Source organism: Coregonus clupeaformis, chromosome 7, assembly GCF_020615455.1.
Source record: "Coregonus clupeaformis isolate EN_2021a chromosome 7, ASM2061545v1, whole genome shotgun sequence".
Taxonomy (NCBI): Eukaryota; Metazoa; Chordata; class Actinopteri; order Salmoniformes; family Salmonidae; genus Coregonus; species Coregonus clupeaformis.
The window spans coordinates 37,369,514-37,375,415 of record NC_059198.1 but is presented as its reverse complement, the minus strand read 5'-3'; positions in this window follow the sequence as shown (position 1 = coordinate 37,375,415).

The window sequence follows — 5,902 nt, the reverse complement described above, 5'->3', positions numbered from 1 at the left end:
TTATACAGGTAACAAGCTGAGATTAGGAGCACTCCCTTTAAGAGTGTGCTCCTAATCTCAGCTCGTTACCTGTATAAAAGACACCTGGGAGCCAGAAATCTTTCTGATTGAGAGGGGGTCAAATACTTATTTCCCTCATTAAAATGCAAATCAATTTATAACATTTTTGACATGCGTTCTTCTGGATTTTTGTTGTTGTTATTCTGTCTCTCACGGTTCAAATAAACCTACCATTAAAATTATAGACTGATCATGTCTTTGTCAGTGGGCAAACGTAGAAAATCAGCAGGGGATCAAATACTTTTTTCCCTCACTGTATGCACGCTCAAGTTTTCTGTTTTTTTGTGTTATTTCTTGTTTGTTTCACACAAAAAAAATATTTTGCATTTTCAAAGTGGTAGGCATGTTGTGTAAATCAAATGATACAAACCCTCCAGGTTGTAAGGATACAAAATCGGGAAAATGCCAAGGGGGTGAATACTTTCACAAGCCACTGTATTATAGAACATGAGCTTTTAAACCCACCCCTCAGCTACTCTCAGTCCATCCCACCTACCTGAGTAAACCGCCCTCTTATGATTTCCATGTGCCATGTATATTTCTACTGTGCTGTGATGTTTCACATAAATTCTGAACCTTTGTAATCTCATAGTATCTACAGATTGCAAGTTATTTTTTTAATTAATTTTTTGTCATTTAGCAGACGCTATTATCCAGAGCGACTTACAGATAGTGAGTGCGTACATTCTTTTTTTCATACTGGTCCCCCGTGGGAAACGAACCCACAACCCTGGCGTTGCAAACCACATGCTCTACCAACTGAGCTACACGGTTAAATATATTTTTACTAAAAATATTCTTATATTGTTGATTGGTTGGTTGACTATGGCTTTCCAAGTCTCCCAACAGTGCTATTTGTAGTGTTAATTTTACACTGAAAGTGTTTTCCATCCTGAAAATTAATAAAACATATCTTTTTTTTTTTTTTACACTGTTTGGACTTGAGCAACCCGAAAGAACGCTTAGGCGGCACGCTCAATGATTTCAATGGCAGAAGAATCCCTGCCTTTGATATATATATCCCTCAGATCCTCAATAGGCCTGTATGGTTTGTTTGCTGCAGCGACTAACTTTATGTTACTTGATGTTAGGCGTGTATCTCTCTGTCTGTCTGTCTGATCTACAAATACACTGCGCCTGCTTGCTGTGACTGAGTTAAACATGGAGCTAATTTCAGCCCCGGCAGGAGATCTCTAATAGAATATGCACACACGCACACACACATATACGCACACATACACACACACACACACACACACACATACATACATACATACATACATACATACATACATACATGCATGCATGCATGCATGCATGCATACATACATACATGCATACATACACTACCTTGCTGCCAGCAGTGTTCCCCCATGTTTTTGGCAGAAATTATACATCTCATATTAATGACTTCCACAGCATTTAGTGGCACACTTCAGCTTTCTCTCTCTCCATCTCTCTCTCCTCTGTCTGTTTGTAGTGTAGGCGGTATGACCATAATGTCATCTCTCTGCAATGATCAGATTAAAATTGTGCTCTGCCCCTTTACCCCCTCCTTTCACTCTCTTTCGCTCCCTCCTCTCTCTCTCCAGCCCCTCCCTCTCTCTCTCTTGCATCCTCACTCTCTCTCTTTCCCTCTCTCTTCTCTCTCACTCTTTTCTCCTCCCTCTCTCCCTTATCCCTCCCTCCCTACCAGTCCATATAAGGACAGTAAATCTGTGTGTGATTGTCAAATCAATTATTATTTCTGTGCAATTACTCTCACACAAAGAAGTTTCCCCTTCCTAACCGTGCTCCACCATGCTCCGACGGGTGATTTAAATGAACTGCTGTCCCAGCTGCCCGCTACGCTAGCTGCTAACAGTCATCCACTGATAGAATATTCATGCTAGCGTTAGTGAACGCCATGGCCCGGCTCCATTAACGTTCATCACGTTAGCGCCGGGATCGCTTTGGCCCATCTCCATTAACTTCATCATGCACACTTAATTATACCCTTGTTATTGTATTTACAGCTAGTTAGAGCAGCACAGCGCACAGCCCTGATGCACTGCAGACAGGCCGGCTTTGGGATGGTGGTGTGTGTGTGTGTGTCTCTCTTTCTACTGACTGTTCTTGTCTTTTATTCCGTTTCTCCTTTTGCTTTCTCTTCCATTCCTCCCTTTCTCTTCCATTCCTCCCTTTCTCTCCCTCCTTCCTTTTCCCCCTTCCCCTCGCTCCCTCTCTTAAAGGGAGGCCATTTATTTGAACTGCAGTCCCTACTGAGCACTGGGCTCTGCATCTTTCTCTACCTCCCTCCTTCCCTCTCTTTCTAACTCTCAAGTCATTATTTTATCCATTCCAGTGGTTGAGAAAGAATGAAGAAAAGCAGGAGAAGGCCTTTCAGAAATGATGACATGATTGATTTAGCTTGATCATGCATCATCTTCTTTCTATTCCCCCCTGTTTATTGACCACTCTCTATTGAACCCTCTCTATCCCCTCTCTCTCCCTTTCTCCCTCCCTCCCCCCTCTCTCCCTTCCTCCCTCCTCTCTCCCTTCCTCTCTCCCTCTCCCTCTCTCCCTCCCTCCCTCCCTCCCTCTCTCCCTCGCTCTCTCCCTCCCTTCCTCCCTCCCTCCCTCCTACACTTATTGTTTATCTGTGTATCTACTGTTCATATGTTTATTGTATGTTGTGATATGGGTAGAGAGAAAGGCTTCATTGGAGATTAGACACTGACATTAAGGAACACACACACACACACACACACACAGAGGGAGCTCTAGGGTAGACAGTAGCCCAGAGCCTGACAGAGAGAAGAAGTAGTGCTCTGGCCTTCTTAGGCCCTCCTGAGGAGATAACAGAGAGGACAGCTGTGTGTGTGTATCGACCCTGTGGCCCAACTTGAAGTGGTAGAGTCACTGCTCCACTATAGATCCCTCAACTCTCCAGTTAAGTGTGATATAAACCCCAGAGCTTGTATTTCTACCAGAGAGAATATACACCGAGGAGGCTGGTTGGAGGAGCTATAGCAGGGCGGGCTCATTGTAAATGGAACATATCAAACACATGGAAACCACAACTCGCAACTCAATATTAGGAAGGTGTTCCTGATGTTTGGGATACAGTGGGGGGAAAAAGTATTTAGTCAGCCACCAATTGTGCAAGTTCTCCCACTTAAAAAGATGAGAGAGGCCTGTAATTTGCATCATAGGTACACGTCAACTATGACAGACAAATTGAGGAAAGAAAATCCAGAAAATCACATTGTAGGATTTTTTATGAATTTATTTGCAAATTATGGTGGAAAATAAGTATTTGGTCACCTACAAACAAGCAAGATTTCTGGCTCTCACAGACCTGTAACTTCTTCTTTAAGAGGCTCCTCTGTCCTCCACTCGTTACCTGTATTAATGGCACCTGTTTGAACTTATCAGTATAAAATACACCTGTCCACAACCTCAAACAGTCACACTCCAAACTCCACTATGGCCAAGACCAAAGAGCTGTCAAAGGACACCAGAAACAAAATTGTAGACCTGCACCAGGCTGGGAAGACTGCATCTGCAATAGGTAAGCAGCTTGGTTTGAAGAAATCAACTGTGGGAGCAATTATTAGGAAATGGAAGACATACAAGACCACTGATAATCTCCCTCGATCTGGGGCTCCACGCAAGATCTCACCCCGTGGGGTCAAAATGGTCACAAGAACAGTGAGCAAAAATCCCAGAACCACACGGGGGGACCTAGTGAATGACCTGCAGAGAGCTGGGACCAAAGTAACAAAGCCTACCATCAGTAACACACTACGCCGCCAGGGACTAAATCCTGCAGTGCCAGACGTGTCCCCCTGCTTAAGCCAGTACATGTCCAGGCCCGTCTGAAGTTTGCTAGAGTGCATTTGGATGATCCAGAAGAGGTTTGGGAGAATGTCATATGGTCAGATGAAACCAAAATAGAACTTTTTGGTAAAAACTCAACTTGTCGTATTTGGAGGACAAAGAATGCTGAGTTGCATCCAAAGAACACCATACCTACTGTGAAGCATGGGGGTGGAAACATCATGCTTTGGGGCTGTTTTTCTGCAAAGGGACCAGGACGACTGATCCGTGTAAAGGAAAGAATGAATGGGGCCATGTATCGTGAGATTTTGAGTGAAAACCTCCTTCCATCAGCAAGGGCGTTGAAGATGAAACGTGGCTGGGTCTTTCAGCATGACAATGATCCCAAACACACCCCCCGGGCAACGAAGGAGTGGCTTCGTAAGAATCATTTCAAGGTCCTGGAGTGGCCTAGCCAGTCTCCAGATCTCAACCCCATAGAAAATCTTTGGAGGGAGTTGAAAGTCCGTGTTGCCCAGCGACAGCCCCAAAACATCACTGCTCTAGAGGAGATCTGCATGGAGGAATGGGCCAAAATACCAGCAACAGTGTGTGAAAACCTTGTGAAGACTTACAGAAAACGTTTGACCTGTGTCATTGCCAACAAAGGGTATATAACAAAGTATTGAGAAACTTTTGTTATTGACCAAATACTTATTTTCCACCTTAATTTGCAAATAAATTCATAAAAAATCCTACAATGTGATATTCTGGAAAAAAAATTCTTATTTTGTCTGTCATAGTTGACGTGTACCTATGATGAAAATTACAGGCCTCTCTCATCTTTTTAAGTGGGAGAACTTGCACAATTGGTGGCTGACTAAATACTTTTCCCCCACTTTACTTAGTGTATGCTGTCATACAGTGCAGAATTTGACATGTGCTTCTGAACGCTGTCTTCAAGACTGACAATGTTCTTCAATCCTTTCTCTCTCTTCTCCTCTCTTTCTCTCATACCCCACTCCAGGGATGTTTAAGACTGGATGGAAGGCAGAGATTCGATGTCTACAGGAAGTTGAAAGATGTTCCCGACTGCGCCCTACTTGCCAGCAGTTACTCGGAGGTCAACCTGTCCAAACTCTTCCAAGCCTTGACTTGCCTCAAGTAAACCCCGTCTCAACACCTCCATCACACTCCTCATTGGCCAGTAGTGATTTAATTAGGACCAAGTTTGGGAAACCCTGGCTTAGAGGTGTGTGCCTCCAATTTGTGTCTGGCGGTAGGATGTGTGTGTTTTCTAGTGTGTCTAAGGCTTCCCAACCCTCTTCCTGGAGATCTACCGTCCTGTGGGTTTTCAGTCCAACCCTAATTTAACACACCTGATTCTACTTATTAGCTGCTCAACAAGACCTTAACTAGCTGAATCAGATACGCTAAGTTAGGGTTGGACTGAAAACCTACAGGACAGTAGTTCTCCAGGAAGAGGGTTGGACTGAAAACCTACAGGACAGTAGATCTCCAGGAAGAGGGTTGGACTGAAAACCTACAGGACAGTAGATCTCCAGGAAGAGGGTTGGACTGAAAACCTACAGGACAGTAGTTCTCCAGGAAGAGGGTTGGACTGAAAACCTACAGGACGGTAGATCTCCAGGAAGAGGGTTGGACTGAAAACCTACAGGACAGTAGATCTCCAGGAAGAGGGTTGGACTGAAAACCTACAGGACAGTAGATCTCCAGGAAGAGGGTTGGACTGAAAACCTACAGGACAGTAGATCTCCAGGAAGAGGGTTGGACTGAAAACCTACAGGACAGTAGATCTCCAGGAAGAGGGTTGGACTGAAAACCTACAGGACAGTAGATCTCCAGGAAGAGGGTTGGACTGAAAACCTACAGGACAGTAGATCTCCAGGAAGAGGGTTGGACTGAAAACCTACAGGACAGTAGATCTCCAGGAAGAGGGTTGGACTGAAAACCTACAGGACAGTAGATCTCCAGGAAGAGGGTTGGACTGAAAACCTACAGGACAGTAGATCTCCAGGAA